The sequence below is a fragment of the Phalangium opilio genome, unplaced genomic scaffold (assembly GCF_054372755.1).
Source record: "Phalangium opilio isolate 3A_F unplaced genomic scaffold, DU_Popi_V2 ptg000082l_1, whole genome shotgun sequence".
Classification (NCBI taxonomy): Eukaryota; Metazoa; Arthropoda; class Arachnida; order Opiliones; family Phalangiidae; genus Phalangium; species Phalangium opilio.
Genome location: NW_028324189.1, coordinates 15,327,580 through 15,355,152, shown reverse-complemented (window position 1 = coordinate 15,355,152; position 27,573 = coordinate 15,327,580). Strand labels below are relative to the sequence as shown.

The 27,573-nt window shown below is 46.3% G+C and overlaps 5 non-coding genes across 5 annotated transcripts; 1 reads left to right on the top strand and 4 right to left on the bottom strand.

The window, feature by feature from the left end:
• Positions 1–14,977: 14,977 nt before the first annotated feature.
• On the bottom strand, positions 14,978–15,050 carry TRNAD-GUC (transfer RNA aspartic acid (anticodon GUC)). Its single transcript has one exon. It is a non-coding gene; the product is annotated as a tRNA-Asp (tRNA).
• A 2,274-nt stretch (positions 15,051–17,324) lies between these two features.
• TRNAK-CUU (transfer RNA lysine (anticodon CUU)) lies at positions 17,325–17,397 on the bottom strand. The gene has a single exon. It is a non-coding gene; the product is annotated as a tRNA-Lys (tRNA).
• A 1,147-nt stretch (positions 17,398–18,544) lies between these two features.
• On the bottom strand, positions 18,545–18,617 carry TRNAD-GUC (transfer RNA aspartic acid (anticodon GUC)). Its single transcript has one exon. It is a non-coding gene; the product is annotated as a tRNA-Asp (tRNA).
• Positions 18,618–19,722: 1,105 nt separating this feature from the next.
• Positions 19,723–19,795, bottom strand: TRNAD-GUC (transfer RNA aspartic acid (anticodon GUC)). The gene has a single exon. It is a non-coding gene; the product is annotated as a tRNA-Asp (tRNA).
• Positions 19,796–26,536: 6,741 nt separating this feature from the next.
• TRNAD-GUC (transfer RNA aspartic acid (anticodon GUC)) lies at positions 26,537–26,609 on the top strand. The gene has a single exon. It is a non-coding gene; the product is annotated as a tRNA-Asp (tRNA).
• Positions 26,610–27,573: the final 964 nt, after the last annotated feature.

Sequence of the window (27,573 nt, the reverse complement as noted above, 5' to 3'; positions counted from 1 at the left end):
AATACGTGACAACCATTTCATTTCTGAGCTTCCGTGGCTCAATGGTTAGCGCGTTCGGCTGTTAACCAATAGGTTGGCGGTTCGAGCCCACCCGGGAGCGGTGTTGTGAGGTCTCAGATGTAACGTAAAAAGTCAGAGTTTTTCCACAATACCTGACGAACATTTAATTTTTGTTCTTCCGTGGCGCAATGGTTAGCGCGTTCAGCTTTTAACTGAAATTTTGGTTTTTCGAGCCCACCCGGGAGAGGTGTTGTGGGGTCTCAGATGTAGCGTAAAAATTCAAAACTTTTCCACAATACGTGATAACCATTTATTTTCTGAGCTTCCGTGGCTCAATGGTTAGCGCGTTCGGCTGTTAACCAATAGGTTGGTGGTTCGAGCCCATCCGGTACCGGTGTTGTGGGATCTCAAATGTAACGTAAAAAGCCAAAGTTTTTCCACAATACCTGACGACCATATTATTTTTGGGCTTCCGTGGCGCAATGGTTAGCGCGGTTGGCTGTTAACCGAAAGGTTGGTGGTTCGAGCCCATCCGGGAGCGGTGTTGTGAGGTCTCAGATTTGACGTAAAAAGTCAAGGTTTTTCCACTATACCTGACGACCATTTAATTTTTGGGCTTCCGTGGCGCAATGGTTAGCGCGGTCAGCTGTTATTCAAAAGACTGGTGGTTTGAACCCTCCCGGGAGCGATGTTGAGAGGTCTCAGATGTAACGTAAAATGTCAGAGTTTTTACACAATAACTGACGAACATTTAATTTTTGGGCTTCCGTGGCGCAATGGTTAGCGCGTTCAGCTGTTAACCGAAACGTTGGTGGTTCCAGCCCACCCGGGAAAGGTGTTGTGGGGTCTCAGATGTAGCGTAAAAATTCAAAACTTTTCCACAATACGTGATAACCGTTTAATTTCTGAGCTTCCATGGCTCAATGGTTAGCGAGTTCGACTGTTAACCAATAGGTTGGTGGTTCGAGCCAACCCGGTACCGGTGTTGTGGGATCTCAAATGTAACGCAAAAAGCCAAAGTTTTTCCACAAAACCTGACGACCATTTAATTTTTGGGCTTCCGTGGCGCAATGGTTAGCGCGGTTGGCTGTTAACCGAAAGGTTGGTGGTTCGAGGCAATCCGGGAGCGGTGTTGTGAGGTCTCAGATTTGACGTAAAAAGTCAAGGTTTTACCACAATACCAACGACCAATTAATTTTTGGGCTTCCGTGGCGCAATGGTTAGCGCGATCAGCTGTTATTCAAAAGACTGGTGGTTTGAACCCTCCCGGGAGCGGTGTTGTGAGGTCTCAGATGTAACGTAAAATGTCAGAGTTTTTCCACAATACCTGACGAAAATTTAATTTTTGTTCTTCCGTGGCGCAATGGTTAGCGCGTTCAGCTGTTAACTGAAAGGTTGGTGGTTCGAGCCCACCTGGGAGAGGTGTTGTGGAGTCTCAGATGTAGCGTAAAAATTCAAAACTTTTCCACAATACGTGATAACCGTTTAATTTCTGAGCTTCCATGGCTCAATGGTTAGCGTGTTCGGATGTTAACCAAAAGGTTGGTGGTTCGAGCCCACCCGGGAGGGGGGGGTGTTGTGGGGTCTCAGACGTAGCGTAAAAAGTCAAAACTTTTCCACAATACGTGACAACCATTTAATTTCTGAGCTTCCGTTTCTCAATGGTTAGCGCGTTCGGCTGTTAACCAATAGGTTGGTGGTTCGAGCCCACCCGGTAGCGGTGTTGTGGGATCTCAAATGTAATGTAAAAAGCCAAAATCTTTCCACAATACCTGACGACCACTTAATTTTTGGGCTTCCGTGGCGCAATGATTAGCGCGTTCGGCTGTTAACCGAAAGGTTGGTGGTTCGAGCCCATCCGGGAGCGGTGTTGTGAGGCCTCAGATGTGACGTAAAAAGTCAAGGTTATTCCCTAACACCTGACGACCATATAATTTTTGGGCTTCCGTGGCGCGATTGTTAGCGCGTTCGGCTGTTAACCGAAAGGTTGGTGGTTCGAGCCTATCCGTGAGCGGTGTTGTGAGGTCTCAGATGTGATGTAAAAAGTCAAGGTTTTTCCACGATACCTGACGACCGTTTAATTTTTGGGCTTCCGTGGCGCAATGGTTAGCGCGTTCAGCTGTTATTCAAAAGATTGGTGGTTCGAGCCCACCCGGGAGCGGTGTTTTAAGATCTCAAATGAAACGTAAAAAGCCAAAGTTTTTCCACAATACTTGACAACCCTTTAATTTTTGGGCTTCCGTGGCGCGATAATTAGCGCGTTCGGCTGTTAAACAAAAGGTTGGTGGTTCGGGCCCACCCGGGTGCGGTGTTGTGAAGTTTCAAATGTAACGTAAAAAGCCAAAGTTTTTCCACAATACCTGACGAACATTTAATTTTTAAGCTTCCGTGTTGCAATGGTTACCGCGTTCAGCTGTTAATCGAAAGGTTGGTGGTTCGAGCCAACCCGGTACCGGTGTTGTGGGATCTCAAATGTAACGCAAAAAGCCAAAGTTTTTTAACAAAACCTGACGACCATTTAATTTTTGGGCTTCCGTGGCGCAATGGTTAGCGCGTTCGGCTGTTAACCGAAAGGTTGGTGGTTCGAGCCCATCCGGGAGCGGTGTTGTGAGGTCTCAGATTTGACGTAAAAAGTCAAGGTTTTACCACAATACCAACGACCAATTAATTTTTGGGCTTCCGTGGCGCAATGGTTAGCGCGATCAGCTGTTATTCAAAAGACTGGTGGTTTGAACCCTCCCAAGAGCGGTGTTGTGAGGTCTCAGATGTAACGTAAAATGTCAGAGTTTTTCCACAATACCTGACGAAAATTTAATTTTTGGGCTTCCGTGGCGCAATGGTTAGCGGTTCAGCTGTTAACCAAAAGGTTGGTGGTTCGAGCCCACCTGGGAGAGGTGTTGTGGAGTCTCAGATGTAGCGTAAAAATTCAAAACTTTTCCACAATACGTGATAACCGTTTAATTTCTGAGCTTCCATGGCTCAATGGTTAGCGTGTTCGGATGTTAACCAAAAGGTTGGTGGTTCGAGCCCACCCGGGAGGGGGGGGTGTTGTGGGGTCTCAGACGTAGCGTAAAAAGTCAAAACTTTTCCACAATACGTGACAACCATTTCATTTCTGAGCTTCCGTGGCTCAATGGTTAGCGCGTTCGGCTGTTAACCAATAGGTTGGCGGTTCGAGCCCACCCGGGAGCGGTGTTGTGAGGTCTCAGATGTAACGTAAAAAGTCAGAGTTTTTCCACAATACCTGACGAACATTTAATTTTTGTTCTTCCGTGGCGCAATGGTTAGCGCGTTCAGCTGTTAACTGAAATTTTGGTGGTTCGAGCCCACCCGGGAGAGGTGTTGTGGGGTCTCAGATGTAGCGTAAAAATTCAAAACTTTTCCACAATACGTGATAACCATTTAATTTCTGAGCTTTTGTGGCTCAATGGTAAGCGCGTTCGGCTGTTAACCAATAGGTTGGCGGTTCGAGCCCACCCGGGAGCGGTGTTGTGAGGTCTCATATGTAACGTAAAAATCCAGAGTTTTTCTACAATACCTGACGAACATTTAATTTTTGTTCTTCCGTGGCGCAATGGTTAGCGCGTTCAGCTGTTAACTGAAATTTTGGTGGTTCGAGCCCACCCAGGAGAGGTGTTGTGGGGTCTCAGATGTAGCGTAAAAATTCAAAACTTTTCCACAATACGTGATAACCATTTAATTTCTGAGCTTCCGTGGCCCAATGGTTAGCGCGTTCGGCTGTTAACCAATAGGTTGGTGGTTCGAGCCCACCCGGTACCGGTGTTGTGGGATCTCAAATGTAACGTAAAAAGCCAAAGTTTTTCCACAATACCTGACGACCATATTATTTTTGGGCTTCCGTGGCGCAATGGTTAGCGCGGTTGGCTGTTAACCGAAAGGTTGGTGGTTCGAGGCAATCCGGGAGCGGTGTTGTGAGGTCTCAGATTTGACGTAAAAAGTGAAGGTTTTACCACAATACCAACGACCAATTAATTTTTGGGCTTCCGTGGCGCAATGGTTAGCGCGATCAGCTGTTATTCAAAAGACTGGTGGTTTGAACCCTCCCGGGAGCGGTGTTGTGAGGTCTCAGATGTAACGTAAAATGTCAGAGTTTTTCCACAATACCTGACGAAAATTTAATTTTTGTTCTTCCGTGGCGCAATGGTTAGCGCGTTCAGCTGTTAACTGAAAGGTTGGTGGTTCGAGCCCACCTGGGAGAGGTGTTGTGGAGTCTCAGATGTAGCGTAAAAATTCAAAACTTTTCCACAATACGTGATAACCGTTTAATTTCTGAGCTTCCATGGCTCAATGGTTAGCGTGTTCGGATGTTAACCAAAAGGTTGGTGGTTCGAGCCCACCCGGGAGGGGGAGGGTGTTGTGGGGTCTCAGACGTAGCGTAAAAAGTCAAAACTTTTCCACAATACGTGACAACCATTTAATTTCTGAGCTTCCGTGGCTCAATGGTTAGCGCGTTCGGCTGTTAACCAATAGGTTGGTGGTTCGAGCCCACCCGGTAGCGGTGTTGTGGGATCTCAAATGTAATGTAAAAAGCCAAAATCTTTCCACAATACCTGACGACCACTTAATTTTTGGGCTTCCGTGGCGCAATGATTAGCGCGTTCGGCTGTTAACCGAAAGGTTGGTGGTTCGAGCCCATCCGGGAGCGGTGTTGTGAGGCCTCAGATGTGACGTAAAAAGTCAAGGTTATTCCCTAACACCTGACGACCATATAATTTTTGGGCTTCCGTGGCGCGATTGTTAGCGCGTTCGGCTGTTAACCGAAAGGTTGGTGGTTCGAGCCTATCCGTGAGCGGTGTTGTGAGGTCTCAGATGTGATGTAAAAAGTCAAGGTTTTTCCACAATACCTGACGACCGTTTAATTTTTGGGCTTCCGTGGCGCAATGGTTAGCGCGTTCAGCTGTTATTCAAAAGATTGGTGGTTCGAGCCCACCCGGGAGCGGTGTTTTAAGATCTCAAATGAAACGTAAAAAGCCAAAGTTTTTCCACAATACTTGACAACCCTTTAATTTTTGGGCTTCCGTGGCGCGATAATTAGCGCGTTCGGCTGTTAACCGAAAGGTTGGTGGTTCGAGCCCATCCGGGAGCGGTGTTGTAAGGCCTCAGATGTGACGTAAAAGTCAAAGTTTTTCCACAATACCTGACGACCATTTAATTTTTGGGCTTCCGTGGCGCAATGGTTAGCGCGTTCGGCTGTTAACCGAAAGGTTGGTGGTTCGAGCCCATCCGGGAGCGGTGTTGTGAGGTCTCAGATGTGACGTAAAAACTCAAAGTTTTTCCACAATACCTGACGACCATTTCACTCCTGAGCTTCCTTGGCTCCATGGTTAGCGCGTTCGGCTGTTAACCGAAAGGTTGGTGGTTCGAACCCATCCGTGAGCGGTGTTGTGAGGTCTCAGATATGATGTAAAAATTCAAAGTTTTTCCACAATACATGACGACCATTTCATTCCTGAGCTTCCCTGGCTCCATGGTTAGCGCGTTCGGATGTTAACCAAAAGGTTGGTGGTTCGAGCCCACCCGGGAGCGGTGTTGTGAAGTCTCAAATGTAACGTAAAAAGCCAAAGTTTTTCCACAATACCTGACGACCATTTAATTTTTGGGCTTCCGTGGCGCAATGGTTAGCGCGTTCAGCTGTTATTCGAAAGACTGGTGGTTCGAGCCCACCCGGGAGCGGTGATTTAAGATCTCAAATGTAACGTAAAAAGCCAAAGTTATTCCACAATACTTGACGACCATTTAATTTTTGGGCTTCCGTGGCGCAATGGTTAGCGCGTTCGGCTGTTAACCGAAAGGTTGGTGGTTCGAGCCCATCCGTGAGCGGAGTTGTGAGGTCTCAGATATGATGTAAAAAGTCAAAGTTTTTCTACAATACCTGACGATCATTTCATTTCTGAGCTTCCTTATCTCCATGGTTAGCGCGTTCGGATGTTAACCAAAAGGTTGGTGGTTCGAGCCCACCCGGGAGCGGTGTTGTGAAGTCTCAAATGTAACGTAAAAAGTCAAAGTTTTTCCACAATACCTGACGACCATTTCATTCCTGAGCTTCCTTGGCTCCATGGTTAGCGCGTTCGGATGTTAACCAAAAGGTTGGTGGTTCGAGCCCACCCGGGAGCGGTGTTGTGAAGTCTCAAATGTAACGTAAAAAGCCAAAACTTTTCCACAATACCTGACGACCATTTAATTTTTGGGCTTCCGTGGCGCAATGGTTAGCGCGTTCAGCTGTTATTCAAATGACTGGTGGTTCGAGCCCACCCGGGAGCGGTGATTTAAGATCTCAAATGTAACGTAAAAAGCCAAAGTTTTTCCACAATACTTGACGACCATTTAATTTTTGGGCTTCCGTGGCGCAATGGTTAGCGCGTTCGGCTGTTAACCGAAAGGTTGGTGGTTCGAGCCCATCCGTGAGCGGTGTTGTGAGGTCTCAGATATGATGTAAAAAGTCAAAGTTTTTCTACAATACCTGACGACCATTTAATTTTTGGGCTTCCGTGGCGCGATTGTTAGCGCGTTCGGCTGTTAACCGAAAGGTTGGTAGTTCGAGCCCATCCGGGAGCAGTGTTGTGAGGTCTCAGATGTGACGTAAAAAGTCAAAGTTTTTCCACAATACCCGGTTAACAGCTGAACGCGCTAACCATTGCGCCACGGAAGCCCAAAAATTAAATGTTCTTCAGGTATTGTGGAAAAACTCTGACATTTTACATCATATCTGAGACCTCACAACACCGCTCACGGATGGGCTCGAACCACCAACCTTTCGGTTAACAGCCGAACGCGCTAACCATTGCGCCACGGAAGCCCAAAAATTAAATGGTCGTCAAGTATTGTGGAAAAACTTTGGCTTTTTACGTTACATTTGAGATCTTAAATCACCGCTCCCGGGTGGGCTCGAACCACCAGTCATTTGAATAACAGCTGAACGCGCTAACCATTGCGCCACGGAAGCCCAAAAATTAAATGGTCGTCAGGTATTGTGGAAAAGTTTTGGCTTTTTACGTTACATTTGAGACTTCACAACACCGCTCCCGGGTGGGCTCGAACCACCAACCTTTTGGTTAACATCCGAACGCGCTAACCATGGAGCCAAGGAAGCTCAGGAATGAAATGGTCGTCAGGTATTGTGGAAAAACTTTGGCTTTTTACGTTACATTTGAGACTTCACAACACCGCTCCCGGGTGGGCTCGAACCACCAACCTTTTGGTTAACATCCGAACGCGCTAACCATGGAGATAAGGAAGCTCAGAAATGAAATGATCGTCAGGTATTGTAGAAAAACTTTGACTTTTTACATCATATCTGAGACCTCACAACTCCGCTCACGGATGGGCTCGAACCACCAACCTTTCGGTTAACAGCCGAACGCGCTAACCATTGCGCCACGGAAGCCCAAAAATTAAATGGTCGTCAAGTATTGTGGAATAACTTTGGCTTTTTACGTTACATTTGAGATCTTAAATCACCGCTCCCGGGTGGGCTCGAACCACCAGTCTTTCGAATAACAGCTGAACGCGCTAACCATTGCGCCACGGAAGCCCAAAAATTAAATGGTCGTCAGGTATTGTGGAAAAACTTTGGCTTTTTACGTTACATTTGAGACTTCACAACACCGCTCCCGGGTGGGCTCGAACCACCAACCTTTTGGTTAACATCCGAACGCGCTAACCATGGAGCCAGGGAAGCTCAGGAATGAAATGGTCGTCATGTATTGTGGAAAAACTTTGAATTTTTACATCATATCTGAGACCTCACAACACCGCTCACGGATGGGTTCGAACCACCAACCTTTCGGTTAACAGCCGAACGCGCTAACCATGGAGCCAAGGAAGCTCAGGAGTGAAATGGTCGTCAGGTATTGTGGAAAAGTTTTGACTTTTTACTTTATATTTGAGACTCCACAACACCGCTCCCGGGTGGGCTCGAACCACCAACCTTTTGGTTAACATCCGAACGCGCTAACCATGGAGTCAAGGAAGCTCAGAAATGAAATGGTCGTCAGGTATTGTGGAAAAACTTTGACTTTTTACATCATATCTGAGACCTCACAACACTGCTCCCGGATGGGCTCGAACCACCAACATTTCGGTTAACAGCCGAACGCGCTAACAATCGCGCCACGGAAGCCCAAAAATTAAATGGTCGTCAGGTATTAAGGAAAAACTTTGACTTTTTACGTCACATCTGAGGCCTTACAACACCGCTCCCGGATGGGCTCGAACCACCAACCTTTCGGTTAACAGCCGAACGCGCTAATTATCGCGCCACGGAAGCCCAAAAATTAAAGGGTTGTCAAGTATTGTGGAAAAACTTTGGCTTTTTACGTTTCATTTGAGATCTTAAAACACCGCTCCCGGGTGGGCTCGAACCACCAATCTTTTGAATAACAGCTGAACGCGCTAACCATTGCGCCACGGAAGCCCAAAAATTAAACGGTCGTCAGGTATTGTGGAAAAACCTTGTCTTTTTACATCACATCTGAGACCTCACAACACCGCTCTCGGATAGGCTCGAACCACCAACCTTTCGGTTAACAGCCGAACGCGCTAACAATCGCGCCACGGAAGCCCAAAAATTATATGGTCGTCAGGTGTTAGGGAATAACCTTGACTTTTTACGTCACATCTGAGGCCTCACAACACCGCTCCCGGATGGGCTCGAACCACCAACCTTTCGGTTAACAGCCGAACGCGCTAATCATTGCGCCACGGAAGCCCAAAAATTAAGTGGTCGTCAGGTATTGTGGAAAGATTTTGGCTTTTTACATTACATTTGAGATCCCACAACACCGCTACCGGGTGGGCTCGAACCACCAACCTATTGATTAACAGCCGAACGCGCTAACCATTGAGCCACGTAAGCTCAGAAATTAAATGGTTATCAAGTATTGTGGAAAAGTTTTGAATTTTTACGCTACATCTGAGACCCCATAACACCTCTCCCGGGTGGGCTCGAAAAACGAACCTTTCGGTTAATAGCTGAACGCGCTAACCATTGCGCCACGGAAGCCCAAAAATTAAATGTTCGTCAGAAATTTTGGAAAAACTGACATTTTACGTTACATCTGAGACCTCACAACACCACTCCCGGATGGGCTCGAACCACCAGCCTTTCGGCTAGCAGCCGAACGCACTAACCATGGAGCCAAGGAAGCTCAGAAATTAAATGGTCGTCAGGTATTGTGGAAAAACTTTGGCTTTTTACGTTACATTTAAGATCCCACAACACCGCTCCCGGGTGAGCTAAAACCTTCAACCTTTCGGTTAACAGCTGAACGCGCTAACCATTGCGCCACGGAAGCCCAAAAATTAAATGTTCTTCAGGTATTGTGGAAAAACTCTGACATTTTACGTTACATCTGAGACCTCACAACACCGCTCCCGGGAGGGTTCAAACCACCAGTCTTTTGAATAACAGCTGATCGCGCTAACCATTGCGCCACGGAAGCCCAAAAATTAATTGGTCGTTGGTATTGTGGTAAAACCTTGACTTTTTACGTTAAATCTGAGACCTCACAACACCGCTCCCGGATGGGCTCGAACCACCAACCTTTCGGTTAACAGCCGAACGCGCTAACCATTGCGCAACAGAAGCCCAAAAATTAAATGTTCGTCAGGTATTGTAGAAAAACTCTGGATTTTTACGTTACATATGAGACGTCACAATAACGCTCCCGGGTGGGCTCGAACCACCAACCTATTGGTTAACAGCCGAACGCGCTAACCATTGAGCCACGGAAGCTCAGAAATTAAATGGTTATCACGTATTGTGGAAAAGTTTTGAATTTTTACGCTACATCTGAGACCCCACAACACCTCTCCCGGGTGGGCTCGAACCACCAAAATTTCAGTTAACAGCTGAACGCGCTAACCATTGCGCCACGGAAGAACAAAAATTAAATGTTCGTCAGGTATTTTGGAAAAACTCTGGTTTTTACGTTTCATTTGAGATCCCACAACACCCCTCCCGGGTGGGCTCGAACCACCAACCTATTGGTTAACAGCCGAACGCGCTAACCATTGAGCCACGGAAGCTCAGAAATTAAATGGTGTCACGTATTGTGGAAAGGTTTTGACTTTTTACGCTACGTCTGAGACCCCACAACACCCCCCCCCCTCCCGGGTGGGCTCGAACCACCAACATTTTGGTTAACATCCGAACACGCTAACCATTGAGCCATGGAAGCTCAGAAATTAAACGGTTATCACGTATTGTGGAAAAGTTTTGAATTTTTACGCTACATCTGAGACTCCACAACACCTCTCCCAGGTGGGCTCGAACCACCAACCTTTCAGTTAACAGCTGAACGCGCTAACCATTGCGCCACGGAAGAACAAAAATTAAATTTTCGTCAGGTATTGTGGAAAAACTCTGACATTTTACGTTACATCTGAGACCTCACAACACCGCTCCCGGGAGGGTTCAAACCACCAGTCTTTTGAATAACAGCTGATCGCGCTAACCATTGCGCCACGGAAGCCCAAAAATTAATTGGTCGTTGGTATTGTGGTAAAACCTTGACTTTTTACGTCAAATCTGAGACCTCACAACACCGCTCCCGGATGGGCTCGAACCACCAACCTTTCGGTTAACAGCCGAACGCGCTAACCATTGCGCCACGAAAGCCCAAAAATTAAATGGTCGTCAGGTATTGTGGAAAAACTTTGGCTTTTTACGTTACATTTGAGATCCCACAACACCGGTACCGGGTGGGCTCGAACCACCAACCTATTGGTTAACAGCCGAACGCGCTAACCATTGAGCCACGGAGCTCAGAAATTAAATGGTTATCACGTATTGTGGAAAAGTTTTGAATTTTTACGCTACATCTGAGACCCCACAACACCTCTCCTGGGTGGGCTCGAACCACCAAAATTTCAGTTAACAGCTGAACGCGCTAACCATTGCGCCACGGAAGAACAAAAATTAAATGTTCGTCAGGTATTGTGGAAAAAATCTGACTTTTTACGTTACATCTGAGACCTCACAACACCGCTCCCGGGTGGGCTCGAACCACCAACCTTTCGGTTAACAGCCGAACGCGCTAACCATTGCGCAACAGAAGCCCAAAAATTAAATGTTCGTCAGGTATTGTAGAAAAACTCTGGATTTTTACGTTACATATGAGACGTCACAATAACGCTCCCGGGTGGGCTCGAACCACCAACCTATTGGTTAACAGCCGAACGCGCTAACCATTGAGCCACGGAAGCTCAGAAATTAAATGGTTATCACGTATTGTGGAAAAGTTTTGAATTTTTACGCTACATCTGAGACCCCACAACACCTCTCCCGGGTGGGCTCGAACCACCAAAATTTCAGTTAACAGTTGAACGCGCTAACCATTGCGCCACGTAAGAACAAAAATTAAATGTTCGTCAGGTATTGTGGAAAAACTCTGACTTTTTACGTTACATCTGAGACCTCACAACACCGCTCCCGGGTGGGCTCGAACCACCAACCTTTCGGTTAACAGCCGAACGCGCTAACTATTGCGCCACGGAAGCCCAAAAATTAAATGGTCGTCAGGCATTGTGGAAAAACTTTGGTTTTTACGTTTCATTTGAGATCCCACAACACCCCTCCCGGGTGGGCTCGAACCACCAACCTATTGGTTAACAGCCGAACGCGCTAACCATTGAGCCACGGAAGCTCAGAAATTAAATGGTTGTCACGTATTGTGGAAAAGTTTTGACTTTTTACGCTACGTCTGAGACCCCACAACACCCCCCCCCCTCCCGGGTGGGCTCGAACCACCAACCTTTTGGTTAACATCCGAACACGCTAACCATTGAGCCATGGAAGCTCAGAAATTAAACGGTTATCACGTATTGTGGAAAAGTTTTGAATTTTTACGCTACATCTGAGACTCCACAACACCTCTCCCAGGTGGGCTCGAACCACCAACCTTTCAGTTAACAGCTGAACGCGCTAACCATTGCGCCACGGAAGAACAAAAATTAAATTTTCGTCAGGTATTGTGGAAAAACTCTGACATTTTACGTTACATCTGAGACCTCACAACACCGCTCCCGGGAGGGTTCAAACCACCAGTCTTTTGAATAACAGCTGATCGCGCTAACCATTGCGCCACGGAAGCCCAAAAATTAATTGGTCGTTGGTATTGTGGTAAAACCTTGACTTTTTACGTCAAATCTGAGACCTCACAACACCGCTCCCGGATTGCCTCGAACCACCAACCTTTCGGTTAACAGCCAACCGCGCTAACCATTGCGCCACGGAAGCCCAAAAATAATATGGTCGTCAGGTATTGTGGAAAAACTTTGGCTTTTTACGTTACATTTGAGATCCCACAACACCGGTACCGGGTGGGCTCGAACCACCAACCTATTGGTTAACAGCCGAACGCGCTAACCATTGGGCCACGGAAGCTCAGAAATTAAATGGTTATCACGTATTGTGGAAAAGTTTTGAATTTTTACGCTACATCTGAGACCCCACAACACCTCTCCTGGGTGGGCTCGAACCACCAAAATTTCAGTTAACAGCTGAACGCGCTAACCATTGCGCCACGGAAGAACAAAAATTAAATGTTCGTCAGGTATTGTAGAAAAACTCTGGATTTTTACGTTACATATGAGACGTCACAATAACGCTCCCGGGTGGGCTCGAACCACCAACCTATTGGTTAACAGCCGAACGCGCTAACCATTGAGCCACAAAAGCTCAGAAATTAAATGGTTATCACGTATTGTGGAAAAGTTTTGAATTTTTACGCTACATCTGAGACCCCACAACACCTCTCCCGGGTGGGCTCGAACCACCAAAATTTCAGTTAACAGCTGAACGCGCTAACCATTGCGCCACGGAAGAACAAAAATTAAATGTTCGTCAGGTATTGTAGAAAAACTCTGGATTTTTACGTTACATATGAGACGTCACAATAACGCTCCCGGGTGGGCTCGAACCACCAACCTATTGGTTAACAGCCGAACGCGCTAACCATTGAGCCACAAAAGCTCAGAAATTAAATGGTTATCACGTATTGTGGAAAAGTTTTCAATTTTTACGCTACATCTGAGACCCCACAACACCTCTCCCGGGTGGGCTCGAACCACCAAAATTTCAGTTAACAGCTGAACGCGCTAACCATTGCGCCACGGAAGAACAAAAATTAAATGTTCGTCAGGTATTGTGGAAAAACTCTGACTTTTTACGTTACATCTGAGACCTCACAACACCGCTCCCGGGTGGGCTCGAACCGCCAACCTATTGGTTAACAGCCGAACGCGCTAACCATTGAGCCACGGAAGCTCAGAAATGAAATGGTTGTCACGTATTGTGGAAAAGTTTTGACTTTTTACGCTACGTCTGAGACCCCACAACACCCCCCCCCGGGTGGGCTCGAACCACCAACCTTTTGGTTAACATCCGAACACGCTAACCATTGAGCCATGGAAGCTCAGAAATTAAACGGTTATCACGTATTGTGGAAAAGTTTTGAATTTTTACGCTACATCTGAGACTCCACAACACCTCTCCCGGGTGGGCTCGAACCACCAACCTATTGGTTAACAGCCGAACGCGCTAACCATTGAGCCACGGAAGCTCAGAAATTAAATGGTTATCACGTATTGTGGAAAGGTTTTGAATTTTTACGCTACATCTGAGACCCCACAACACCACACCCGGGTGGGCTCGAACCACCAACCTTTCGGTTAACAGCTGAACCGCTAACCATTGCGCCACGGAAGCCCAAAAATTAAATTTTCGTCAGGTATTGTGGAAAAACTCTGACATTTTACGTTACATCTGAGACCTCACAACACCGCTCTTGGGAGGGTTCAAACCACCAGTCTTTTGAATAACAGCTGATCGCGCTAACCATTGCGCCACGGAAGCCCAAAAATTAATTGGTCGTTGGTATTGTGGTAAAACCTTGACTTTTTACGTCAAATCTGAGACCTCACAACACCGCTCCCGGATGGGCTCGAACCACCAACCTTTCGGTTAACAGCCGAACGCGCTAACCATTGCGCCACGGAAGCCCAAAAATTAAATGGTCGTCAGGTTTTGTGGAAAAACTTTGGCTTTTTGCGTTACATTTGAGATCCCACAACACCGGTACCGGGTTGGCTCGAACCACCAACCTATTGGTTAACAGTCGAACTCGCTAACCATTGAGCCATGGAAGCTCAGAAATTAAACGGTTATCACGTATTGTGGAAAAGTTTTGAATTTTTACGCTACATCTGAGACCCCACAACACCTTTCCCGGGTGGGCTGGAACCACCAACGTTTCGGTTAACAGCTGAACGCGCTAACCATTGCGCCACGGAAGCCCAAAAATTAAATGTTCGTCAGTTATTGTGTAAAAACTCTGACATTTTACGTTACATCTGAGACCTCTCAACATCGCTCCCGGGAGGGTTCAAACCACCAGTCTTTTGAATAACAGCTGACCGCGCTAACCATTGCGCCACGGAAGCCCAAAAATTAAATGGTCGTCAGGTATAGTGGAAAAACCTTGACTTTTTACGTCAAATCTGAGACCTCACAACACCGCTCCCGGATGGGCTCGAACCACCAACCTTTCGGTTAACAGCCAACCGCGCTAACCATTGCGCCACGGAAGCCCAAAAATAATATGGTCGTCAGGTATTGTGGAAAAACTTTGGCTTTTTACGTTACATTTGAGATCCCACAACACCGGTACCGGATGGGCTCGAACCACCAACCTATTGGTTAACAGCCGAACGCGCTAACCATTGAGCCACGGAAGCTCAGAAAATAAATGGTTATCACGTATTGTGGAAAATTTTGAATTTTTACGCTACATCTGAGACCCCACAACACCTCTCCCGGGTGGGCTCGAACCACCAAAATTTCAGTTAAAAGCTGAACGCGCTAACCATTGCGCCACGGAAGAACAAAAATTAAATCTTCGTCAGGTATTGTGGAAAAACTCTGACTTTTTACGTTACATCTGAGACCTCACAACACCGCTCCCGGGTGGGCTCGAACCACCAACCTTTCAGTTGACAGCCGAACACGCTAACCATTGCGCAACAGAAGCCCAAAAATTAAATGTTCGTCAGGTATTGTGGAAAAAATTTGGATTTTTACGTTACATCTGAGACCACACAACAGCGCTCCCGGGTGGGCTCGAACCACCAACCTATTGGTTAACAGCCGAACGCGCTAACCATTGAGCCACGGTAGCTCAGAAATTAAATGGTTATCACGTATTGTGGAAAAGTTTTGAATTTTTACGCTTCATCTGAGACCCCACAACACCACTCCCGGGTGGGCTCGAACCACCAACCTTTCGGTTAACAGCTGAACCGCTAACTATTGCGCCACGGAAGCCCAAAAATTAAATTTTCGTCATGTATTGTGGAAAAACTCTGACATTTTACGTTACATCTGAGACCTCACAACACCGCTCCCGGGAGGGTTCAAACCACCAGTCTTTTGAATAACAGCTGATCGCGCTAACCATTGCGCCACGGAAGCCCAAAAATTAAATGTTCGTCAGGTATTGTGGAAAAACTCTGACTTTTTACGTTACATCTGAGACCTCACAACACCGCTCCCGGGTGGGCTCGAACCACCAACCTTTCGGTTAACAGCCGAACGCGCTAACTATTGCGCCACGGAAGCCCAAAAATTAAATGGTCGTCAGGTATTGTGGAAAAACTTTGGCTTTTTACGTCAAATCTGAGACCTCACAACACCGCTCCCGGATGGGCTCGGACCACCAACCTTTCGGTTAAAAGCCAACCGCGCTAACCATTGCGCCAAGGAAGCCCAAAAAAATATGGTCGTCAGGTATTGTGGAAAAACTTTGGCTTTTTACGTTACATTTGAGATCCCACAACACCGGTACCGGGTGGGCTCGAACCTTAAACCTCTTGGTTAACATTCGAACACGCTAACCATTGAGCCATGGAAGCTCAGAAATTAAACGGTTATCACGTATTGTGGAAAAGTTTTGAGTTTGTACGCTACATCTGAGACCCCACATCACCTCTCCCGGGTGGGCTCGAACCACCAAAATTTCAGTTAACAGCTGAACGCGCTAACCATTGCGCCACGGAAGCCCAAAAATTAAATGGTCGTCAGGTATAGTGGAAAAACCTTGACTTTTTACGTCAAATCTGAGACCTCACAACACCGCTCCCGGATGGGCTCGAACCACCAACCTTTCGGTTAACAGCCAACCGCGCTAACCATTGCGCCACGGAAGCCCAAAAATAATATGGTCGTCAGGTATTGTGGAAAAACTTTGGCTTTTTACGTTACATTTGAGATCCCACAACACCGGTACCGGATGGGCTCGAACCACCAACCTATTGGTTAACAGCCGAACGCGCTAACCATTGAGCCACGGAAGCTCAGAAAATAACTGGTTATCACGTATTGTGGAAAAGTTTTGAATTTTTACGCTACATCTGAGACCCCACAACACCTCTCCCGGGTGGGCTCGAACCACCAAAATTTCAGTTAAAAGCTGAACGCGCTAACCATTGCGCCACGGAAGAACAAAAATTAAATCTTCGTCAGGTATTGTGGAAAAACTCTGACTTTTTACGTTACATCTGAGACCCCACAACACCACTCCCGGGTGGGCTCGAACCACCAACCTTTCGGTTAACAGCTGAACCGCTAACTATTGCGCCACGGAAGCCCAAAAATAATATGGTCGTCAGGTATTGTGGAAAAACTTTGGCTTTTTACGTTACATTTGAGATCCCACAACACCGGTACCGGGTGGGCTCGAACCACCAACCTCTTGGTTAACATTCGAACACGCTAACCATTGAGCCATGGAAGCTCAGAAATTAAACGGTTATCACGTATTGTGGAAAAGTTTTGAGTTTGTACGCTACATCTGAGACCCCACATCACCTCTCCCGGGTGGGCTCGAACCACCAAAATTTCAGTTAACAGCTGAACGCGCTAACCATTGCGCCACGGAAGAACAAAAATTAAATGTTCGTCAGGTATTGTGGAAAAACTCTGACTTTTTACGTTACATCTGAGACCTCACAACACCACTCCCGGGTGGGCTCGTACCACCCACCTTTCGGTTAACAGCTGAACCGCTAACCATTGCGCCACGGAAGCCCAAAAATTAAATTTTCGTCAGGTATTGTGGAAAAACTCTGACATTTTACGTTACATCTGAGACCTCACAACACCGCTCCCGGGAGGGTTCAAACCACCAGTCTTTTGAATAACAGCTGATCGCGCTAACCATTGCGCCACGGAAGCCAAAATATTAATTGGTCGTTGGTATTGTGGTAAAACCTTGACTTTTTACGTCAAATCTGAGACCTCACAACACCGCTCCCGGATGGGCTCGAACCACCAACCTTTCGGTTAAGAGCCGAACGCGCTAACCATTGCGCCACGGAAGCCCAAAAATTAAATGGTCATCAGGTATTGTGGAAAAGCTTTGGCTTTTTCGTTACATTTGAGATCCCACAACACCGGTACCGGGTTGGCTCGAACCACCAACCTATTGGTTAACAGTCGAACACGCTAACCATTGAGCCATGGAAGCTCAGAAATTAACAGCCGAACGCGCTGACCATTGCGCAACGGAAGCCCAAAAATTAAATGTTCGTCAGGTATTGTGGAAAAATTTTGGATTTTTACGTTACATTTGAGATCTCACAACACCGCTCCCGGGTGGGCTCGAACCACCAAACTTTCGGTTAACAGCCGAACGCGCTAACCATTGCGAAACGGAAGACGAAAAATTAAATGTTCGTCAGGTATTGTGGAAAAACTTTGGCTTTTTACGTTACATTTGAAACTTCACAACACCGCACCCGGGTGGGCCCGAACCACCAACCTTTTGTTGAACATCCGAACGCGCTTACCATGGAGCCAAAGAAGCTCAAAAATGAAATGGTCGTCAGGTATTGTGGAAAAACTTTGAGTTTTTACGTCACATCTGGGACCTTACAACACCGCACCCGGATGGGCTCGAACCACCAACCTTTCGGTTAACAGCCGAACGCGCTAACCATTGCGCCACGGAAGCCCGAAAATGATATGGTCGTCAGGTATTGTGGAAAAACTTTGACGTTTTACGTTACATCTGAGATCTCACAACACCGCTCCCGGTTGGGCTCGAACCATCAAACTTTCGGTTAACAGCCGAACGCGCTAACCAATTCGAAACGGAAGACGAAAAATTAAATGTTCGTCAGGTTTTGTGGAAAAACTTTGGCTTTTTACGTTACATTTGAAACTTCACAACACCGCACCCGGGTGGGCCCGAACCACCAACCTTTTGTTGAACATCCGAACGCGCTAACCATGGAGCCAAAGAAGCTCAAAAATGAAATGGTCGTCAGGTATTGTGGAAAAACTTTGGCTTTTTACGTTACATCAGAGATCTCACAACACCGCTCCCGGGTGGGCTCGAAATACCAACCTTTCGATTAACAGCTGAACGCGCTAACCATTGCAACACGGAAGCCCAAAAATTAAATGTTCGTCAGGTATTGTGGAAAAACTTTGGATTTTTACGTTACATCTGAGATCTCACAACACCGCTCCCGGATGGGCTCGAACCACCAACCTTTCGATTGACAGTTGAACGCGCTAACCATTGAGCCATGGAAGCTCAGAAAATAAATGGCCGTCAGGTATTGTGGAAAAACTTTGGATTTTTACGTTACATTTGAGATCTCACAACACCGCTCCCGAGTGTGCTCGAACCACCATCCTTTCTTTTAACAGCTGAACGCGCTAACCATTGCGCAACGGATGCCCCAAAAATTAAATGTTCGTCAGGTATTGTGGAAAATCTTTGGATTTTTACGTTACATTTGAGATCTCACAACACCAATCCCGAGTGGGCTCGAACCACCAACCTTTCACTTAACAGCTGAACGCGCTAACCATTGCGCAACGGAAGCCCAAAAATTATATGTTTGTCAGGTATTGTGGAAAAACTTTGAATTTTTACGTTACATTTGAGATCTCACAACACCGCTCCCGGGTGGGCTCGAACCACCAACCTTTCAGTTAACAGCCGAACGCGCTAACCATTGAGCCATGGAAGCTCAGAAAATAAATGGTCGTCAGGTATTGTGGAAAAACTTTGGCTTTTTACGTTACATTTGAAACTTCACAACACCGCACCCGGTTGGGCCCGAACCACCAACCTTTTTTTTAACAGCTGAACGCGCTAACCATTGCGCGACGGAAGCCCAAAAATTAAATGTTCGTCAGGTATTGTGGAAAAATTTTTTAATTTTTACGTTACATTTGAGATCTCACAACACCGCTGCCGAGTGGGCTCGAACCACCAACCTTTCGGTTAACAGCCGAACGTGCTAACCATTGCGCCACGGAAGCCCAAAAAGTAAATGGTCGTCAGGTATTGTGGAAAAACTTTGGTTTTTTACGTTACATTTGAAACTTCACAACACCGCACCCGGGTGGAATCGAACCACCAACCTTTCGGTTAACATCCGAACGCGCTAACCATGGAGCCAAGGAAGCTCAGGAATGAAATGGTCGTCAGGTATTGTGGAAAGACTTTGGCTTTTTACGTTACATTTGAAACTTCACAACACCGCACCCGGGTGGGCCTGAACCACCAACCTTTTCTTTAACATCCGAACGCGCTAACCATGGAGCCAAAGAAGCCCAAAAATTAAATGGCCGTCAGGTATTGAGGAAAAACTTTGACTTTTTACGTTACATCTGAGATCTCACAACACCGCTCCAAGATGGGCTCGAACCACCAACCTTTCGATTGACAGTCGAACGCGCTAACCATTGAGCCATGGAAGCTCAGAAAATAAATGGCCGTCAGGTATTGTGGAAAAACTTTGGATTTTTACGTTACATTTGAGATCTCACAACACCGCTCCCGAGTGTGCTTGAACCACCATCCTTTCTTTTAACAGCTAAACGCGCTAACCATTGCGCAACGGAAGCCCCAAAAATTAAATGTTCGTCAGGTATTGTGGAAAAACTTTGGATTTTTACGTTACATTTGAGATCTCACAACACCGCTCCCGAGTGGGCTCGAACCACCAACCTTTCTCTTAACAGCTGAACGCGCTAACCATTGCGCAACGGAAGCCCAAAAGTTATATGTTCGTCAGGTATTGTGGAAAACCTTTGAATTTTGACGTTACATTTGAGATCTCACAACACCACTCCCGGGTGGGCTCGAACCACCAACCTTTCGGTTAACAGCCGAACGCGCTAACCATTGAGCCATGGAAGCTCAGAAAATAAATGGTCGTCAGGTATTGTGGAAAAACTTTGGCTTTTTACGTTACATTTGAAACTTCACAACACCGCACCCGGGTGGGCCCGAACCACCAACCTTTTGTTTAACATCCGAACGCGCTAACCATGGAGCCAAAGAAGCCCAAAAATTAAATGGTCGTCAGGTATTGTGGAAAAACTTTGACTTTTTAAGTTACATCTGAGATCTCACAACACCGCTCCCGGATGGGCTCGAACCACCAACCTTTCGCTTAACAGCCGAACGCGCTAACCATTGAGCCATGGAAGCGCGTTTGACTGTCAATCGAAAGGTTGGTGGTTCGAGCCCACCCGGGAGCGGTGTTGTGAGATCTCAAATGTAACGTAAAAAGTCAAAGTTTTTCAACAATACCTGACGACCATTTATTTTCTGAGCTTCCATGGCTCAATGGTTAGCGCGTTCGGCTGTTAACCGAAAGGTTGGTGGTTCGAGCCCACCCGGGAGCGGTGTTGTGAGATCTCAAATGTAACGTAAAAATTCAAAGTTTTTCCACAATACCTGACGAACATATAATTTTTGGGCTTCCGTTGCGCAATGGTTAGCGCGTTCAGCTGTTAAGAGAAAGGTTGGTGGTTCGAGCCCACTCGGGAGCGGTGTTGTGAGATCTCAAATGTAACGTAAAAATCCAAAGTTTTTCCACAATACCTGACGAACATTTAATTTTTGGGGCTTCCGTTGCGCAATGGTTAGCGCGTTCAGCTGTTAAAAGAAAGGTTGGTGGTTCGAGCACACTCGGGAGCGGTGTTGTGAGATCTCAAATGTAACGTAAAAATCCAAAGTTTTTCCACAATACCTGACGAACATTTAATTTTTGGGCTTCCGTTGCGCAATGGTTAGCGCGTTCGGCTGTTAACCGAAAGGTTGGTGGTTCGAGCCCATCCGGGAGCGGTGTTGTGAGGTCTTAGATGTATTGTAAAATCCAAAGTTTTTCCACAATACCTGACGGCCATTTATTTTCTGAGCTTCCATGGCTCAATGGTTAGCAAGTTCGGCTGTTAAGCGAAAGGTTGGTGGTTGTAGCCCATCCGGGAGCGGTGTTGTGAGATCTCAGATGTAACTTAAAAAGTCAAAGTTTTTCCACAATACCTGACGACCATTTAATTTTTGGGCTTCTTTGGCTCCATGGTTAGCGCGTTCGGATGTTAAACAAAAGGTTGGTGGTTCGGGCCCACCCGGGTGCGGTGTTGTGAAGTTTCAAATGTAACGTAAAAAGCCAAAGTTTTTCCACAATACCTGACGAACATTTAATTTTTGGGCTTCCGTGTTGCAATGGTTAGCGCGTTCAGCTGTTAATCGAAAGGTTGGTATTTCGAGCCCACCCGGGAGAGGTGTTGTGAGATCTCTGATGTAACGTAAAAATCCAAAGTTTTTCCACAATACCTGACGAACATTTAATTTTTGGGCTTCCGTGTTGCAATGGTTAGCGCGTTCAGCTGTTAATCGAAAGGTTGGTGGTTCGAGCCCACCCGGGAGCGGTGTTGTGAGGTCTCAGATGTGACGTAAAAAGTCAAAGTTTTTCAACAATACCTGACGACCATTTATTTTCTGAGCTTCCATGGCTCAATGGTTAGCGCGTTCGGCTGTTAACCGAAAGGTTGGTGGTTCGAGCCCACCCGGGAGCGGTGTTGTGAGATCTCAAATGTAACGTAAAAATCCAAAGTTTTTCCACAATACCTGACGAACATTTAATTTTTGGGGCTTCCGTTGCGCAATGGTTAGCGCGTTCAGCTGTTAAAAGAAAGGTTGGTGGTTCGAGCACACTCGGGAGCGGTGTTGTGAGATCTCAAATGTAACGTAAAAATCCAAAGTTTTTCCACAATACCTGACGAACATTTAATTTTTAGGCTTCCGTTGCGCAATGGTTAGCGCGTTCGGCTGTTAACCGAAAGGTTGGTGGTTCGAGCCCATCCGGGAGCGGTGTTGTGAGATCTCAGATGTAACTTAAAAAGTCAAAGTTTTTCCACAATACCTGACGACCATTTAATTTTTGGGCTTCTTTGGCTCCATGGTTAGCGCGTTCGGATGTTAAACAAAAGGTTGGTGGTTCGGGCCCACCCGGGTGCGGTGTTGTGAAGTTTCAAATGTAACGTAAAAAGCCAAAGTTTTTCCACAATACCTGACGAACATTTAATTTTTGGGCTTCCGTTGCGCAATGGTTAGCGCGTTCGGCTGTTAACCGAAAGGTTGGTGGTTCGAGCCCATCCGGGAGCGGTGTTGTGAGGTCTTAGATGTATTGTAAAATCCAAAGTTTTTCCACAATACCTGACGGCCATTTATTTTCTGAGCTTCCATGGCTCAATGGTTAGCAAGTTCGGCTGTTAAGCGAAAGGTTGGTGGTTGTAGCCCATCCGGGAGCGGTGTTCTGAGATCTCAGATGTAACTTAAAAAGTCAAAGTTTTTCCACAATACCTGACGACCATTTAATTTTTGGGCTTCTTTGGCTCCATGGTTAGCGCGTTCGGATGTTAAACAAAAGGTTGGTGGTTCGGGCCCACCCGGGTGCGGTGTTGTGAAGTTTCAAATGTAACGTAAAAAGCCAAAGTTTTTCCACAATACCTGACGAACATTTAATTTTTGGGCTTCCGTGTTGCAATGGTTAGCGCGTTCAGCTGTTAATCGAAAGGTTGGTATTTCGAGCCCACCCGGGAGCGGTGTTGTGAGATCTCTGATGTAACGTAAAAATCCAAAGTTTTTCCACAATACCTGACGAACATTTTATTTTTGGGCTTCCGTGTTGAAATGCTTAGCGCGTTCAGCTGTTAATCGAAAGGTTGGTGGTTCGAGCCCACCCGGGAGCGGTGTTGTGAGGTCTCAGATGTGACGTAAAAAGTCAAAGTTTTTCAACAATACCTGACGACCATTTATTTTCTGAGCTTCCATGGCTCAATGGTTAGCGCGTTCGGCTGTTAACCGAAAGGTTGGTGGTTCGAGCCCACCCGGGAGCGGTGTTGTGAGATCTCAAATGTAACGTAAAAATTCAAAGTTTTTCCACAATACCTGACGAACATATAATTTTTGGGCTTTCGTTGCGCAATGGTTAGCGCGTTCAGCTGTTAAGAGAAAGGTTGGTGGTTCGAGCCCACTCGGGAGCGGTGTTGTGAGATCTCAAATGTAACGTAAAAATCCAAAGTTTTTCCACAATACCTGACGAACATTTAATTTTTGGGGCTTCCGTTGCGCAATGGTTAGCGCGTTCAGCTGTTAAAAGAAAGGTTGGTGGTTCGAGCACACTCGGGAGCGGTGTTGTGAGATCTCAAATGTAACGTAAAAATCCAAAGTTTTTCCACAATACCTGACGAACATTTAATTTTTGGGCTTCCGTTGCGCAATGGTTAGCGCGTTCGGCTGTTAACCGAAAGGTTGGTGGTTCGAGCCCATCCGGGAGCGGTGTTGTGAGATCTCAGATGTAACTTAAAAAGTCAAAGTTTTTCCACAATACCTGACGACCATTTAATTTTTGGGCTTCTTTGGCTCCATGGTTAGCGCGTTCGGATGTTAAACAAAAGGTTGGTGGTTCGGGCCCACCCGGGTGCGGTGTTGTGAAGTTTCAAATGTAACGTAAAAAGCCAAAGTTTTTCCACAATACCTGACGAACATTTAATTTTTGGGCTTCCGTTGCGCAATGGTTAGCGCGTTCGGCTGTTAACCGAAAGGTTGGTGGTTCGAGCCCATCCGGGAGCGGTGTTGTGAGGTCTTAGATGTATTGTAAAATCCAAAGTTTTTCCACAATACCTGACGGCCATTTATTTTCTGAGCTTCCATGGCTCAATGGTTAGCAAGTTCGGCTGTTAAGCGAAAGGTTGGTGGTTGTAGCCCATCCGGGAGCGGTGTTCTGAGATCTCAGATGTAACTTAAAAAGTCAAAGTTTTTCCACAATACCTGACGACCATTTAATTTTTGGGCTTCTTTGGCTCCATGGTTAGCGCGTTCGGATGTTAAACAAAAGGTTGGTGGTTCGGGCCCACCCGGGTGCGGTGTTGTGAAGTTTCAAATGTAACGTAAAAAGCCAAAGTTTTTCCACAATACCTGACGAACATTTAATTTTTGGGCTTCCGTGTTGCAATGGTTAGCGCGTTCAGCTGTTAATCGAAAGGTTGGTATTTCGAGCCCACCCGGGAGCGGTGTTGTGAGATCTCTGATGTAACGTAAAAATCCAAAGTTTTTCCACAATACCTGACGAACATTTTATTTTTGGGCTTCCGTGTTGAAATGCTTAGCGCGTTCAGCTGTTAATCGAAAGGTTGGTGGTTCGAGCCCACCCGGGAGCGGTGTTGTGAGGTCTCAGATGTGACGTAAAAAGTCAAAGTTTTTCAACAATACCTGACGACCATTTATTTTCTGAGCTTTCATGGCTCAATGGTTAGCGCGTTCGGCTGTTAACCGAAAGGTTGGTGGTTCGAGCCCACCCGGGAGCGGTGTTGTGAGATCTCAAATGTAACGTAAAAATTCAAAGTTTTTCCACAATACCTGACGAACATATAATTTTTGGGCTTCCGTTGCGCAATGGTTAGCGCGTTCAGCTGTTAAGAGAAAGGTTGGTGGTTCGAGCCCACTCGGGAGCGGTGTTGTGAGATCTCAAATGTAACGTAAAAATCCAAAGTTTTTCCACAATACCTGACGAACATTTAATTTTTGGGGCTTCCGTTGCGCAATGGTTAGCGCGTTCAGCTGTTAAAAGAAAGGTTGGTGGTTCGAGCACACTCGGGAGCGGTGTTGTGAGATCTCAAATGTAACGTAAAAATCCAAAGTTTTTCCACAATACCTGACGAACATTTAATTTTTGGGCTTCCGTTGCGCAATGGTTAGCGCGTTCGGCTGTTAACCGAAAGGTTGGTGGTTCGAGCCCATCCGGGAGCGGTGTTGTGAGATCTCAGATGTAACTTAAAAAGTCAAAGTTTTTCCACAATACCTGACGACCATTTAATTTTTGGGCTTCTTTGGCTCCATGGTTAGCGCGTTCGGATGTTAAACAAAAGGTTGGTGGTTCGGGCCCACCCGGGTGCGGTGTTGTGAAGTTTCAAATGTAACGTAAAAAGCCAAAGTTTTTCCACAATACCTGACGAACATTTAATTTTTGGGCTTCCGTTGCGCAATGGTTAGCGCGTTCGGCTGTTAACCGAAAGGTTGGTGGTTCGAGCCCATCCGGGAGCGGTGTTGTGAGGTCTTAGATGTATTGTAAAATCCAAAGTTTTTCCACAATACCTGACGGCCATTTATTTTCTGAGCTTCCATGGCTCAATGGTTAGCAAGTTCGGCTGTTAAGCGAAAGGTTGGTGGTTGTAGCCCATCCGGGAGCGGTGTTCTGAGATCTCAGATGTAACTTAAAAAGTCAAAGTTTTTCCACAATACCTGACGACCATTTAATTTTTGGGCTTCTTTGGCTCCATGGTTAGCGCGTTCGGATGTTAAACAAAAGGTTGGTGGTTCGGGCCCACCCGGGTGCGGTGTTGTGAAGTTTCAAATGTAACGTAAAAAGCCAAAGTTTTTCCACAATACCTGACGAACATTTAATTTTTGGGCTTCCGTGTTGCAATGGTTAGCGCGTTCAGCTGTTAATCGAAAGGTTGGTATTTCGAGCCCACCCGGGAGCGGTGTTGTGAGATCTCTGATGTAACGTAAAAATCCAAAGTTTTTCCACAATACCTGACGAACATTTAATTTTTGGGCTTCCGTGTTGAAATGCTTAGCGCGTTCAGCTGTTAATCAAAAGGTTGGTGGTTCGAGCCCACCCGGGAGCGGTGTTGTGAGGTCTCAGATGTGACGTAAAAAGTCAAAGTTTTTCAACAATACCTGACGACCATTTATTTTCTGAGCTTCCATGGCTCAATGGTTAGCGCGTTCGGCTGTTAACCGAAAGGTTGGTGGTTCGAGCCCACCCGGGAGCGGTGTTGTGAGATCTCAAATGTAACGTAAAAATTCAAAGTTTTTCCACAATACCTGACGAACATATAATTTTTGGGCTTCCGTTGCGCAATGGTTAGCGCGTTCAGCTGTTAAGAGAAAGGTTGGTGGTTCGAGCCCACTCGGGAGCGGTGTTGTGAGATCTCAAATGTAACGTAAAAATCCAAAGTTTTTCCACAATACCTGACGAACATTTAATTTTTGGGGCTTCCGTTGCGCAATGGTTAGCGCGTTCAGCTGTTAAAAGAAAGGTTGGTGGTTCGAGCACACTCGGGAGCGGTGTTGTGAGATCTCAAATGTAACGTAAAAATCCAAAGTTTTTCCACAATACCTGACTGCCATTTATTTTGTGAGCTTCCATGGCTCAATGGTTAGCGCGTTTGACTGTCAATCGAAAGGTTGGTGGTTCGAGCCCACCCGGGAGCGGTGTTGTGAGATCTCAAATGTAACGTAAAAAGTCAAAGTTTTTCAACAATACCTGACGACCATTTATTTTCTGAGCTTCCATGGCTCAATGGTTAGCGCGTTCGGCTGTTAACCGAAAGGTTGGTGGTTCGAGCCCACCCGGGAGCGGTGTTGTGAGATCTCAAATGTAACGTAAAAATTCAAAGTTTTTCCACAATACCTGACGAACATATAATTTTTGGGCTTCCGTTGCGCAATGGTTAGCGCGTTCAGCTGTTAAGAGAAAGGTTGGTGGTTCGAGCCCACTCGGGAGCGGTGTTGTGAGATCTCAAATGTAACGTAAAAATCCAAAGTTTTTCCACAGTACCTGACGAACATTTAATTTTTGGGGCTTCCGTTGCGCAATGGTTAGCGCGTTCAGCTGTTAAAAGAAAGGTTGGTGGTTCGAGCACACTCGGGAGCGGTGTTGTGAGATCTCAAATGTAACGTAAAAATCCAAAGTTTTTCCACAATACCTGACGAACATTTAATTTTTGGGCTTCCGTTGCGCAATGGTTAGCGCGTTCGGCTGTTAACCGAAAGGTTGGTGGTTCGAGCCCATCCGGGAGCGGTGTTGTGAGATCTCAGATGTAACTTAAAAAGTCAAAGTTTTTCCACAATACCTGACGACCATTTAATTTTTGGGCTTCTTTGGCTCCATGGTTAGCGCGTTCGGATGTTAAACAAAAGGTTGGTGGTTCGGGCCCACCCGGGTGCGGTGTTGTGAAGTTTCAAATGTAACGTAAAAAGCCAAAGTTTTTCCACAATACCTGACGAACATTTAATTTTTGGGCTTCCGTGTTGCAATGGTTAGCGCGTTCAGCTGTTAATCGAAAGGTTGGTGGTTCGAGCCCACCCGGGAGCGGTGTTGTGAGATCTCAAATGTAACGTAAAAATTCAAAGTTTTTCCACAATACCTGACGAACATATAATTTTTGGGCTTCCG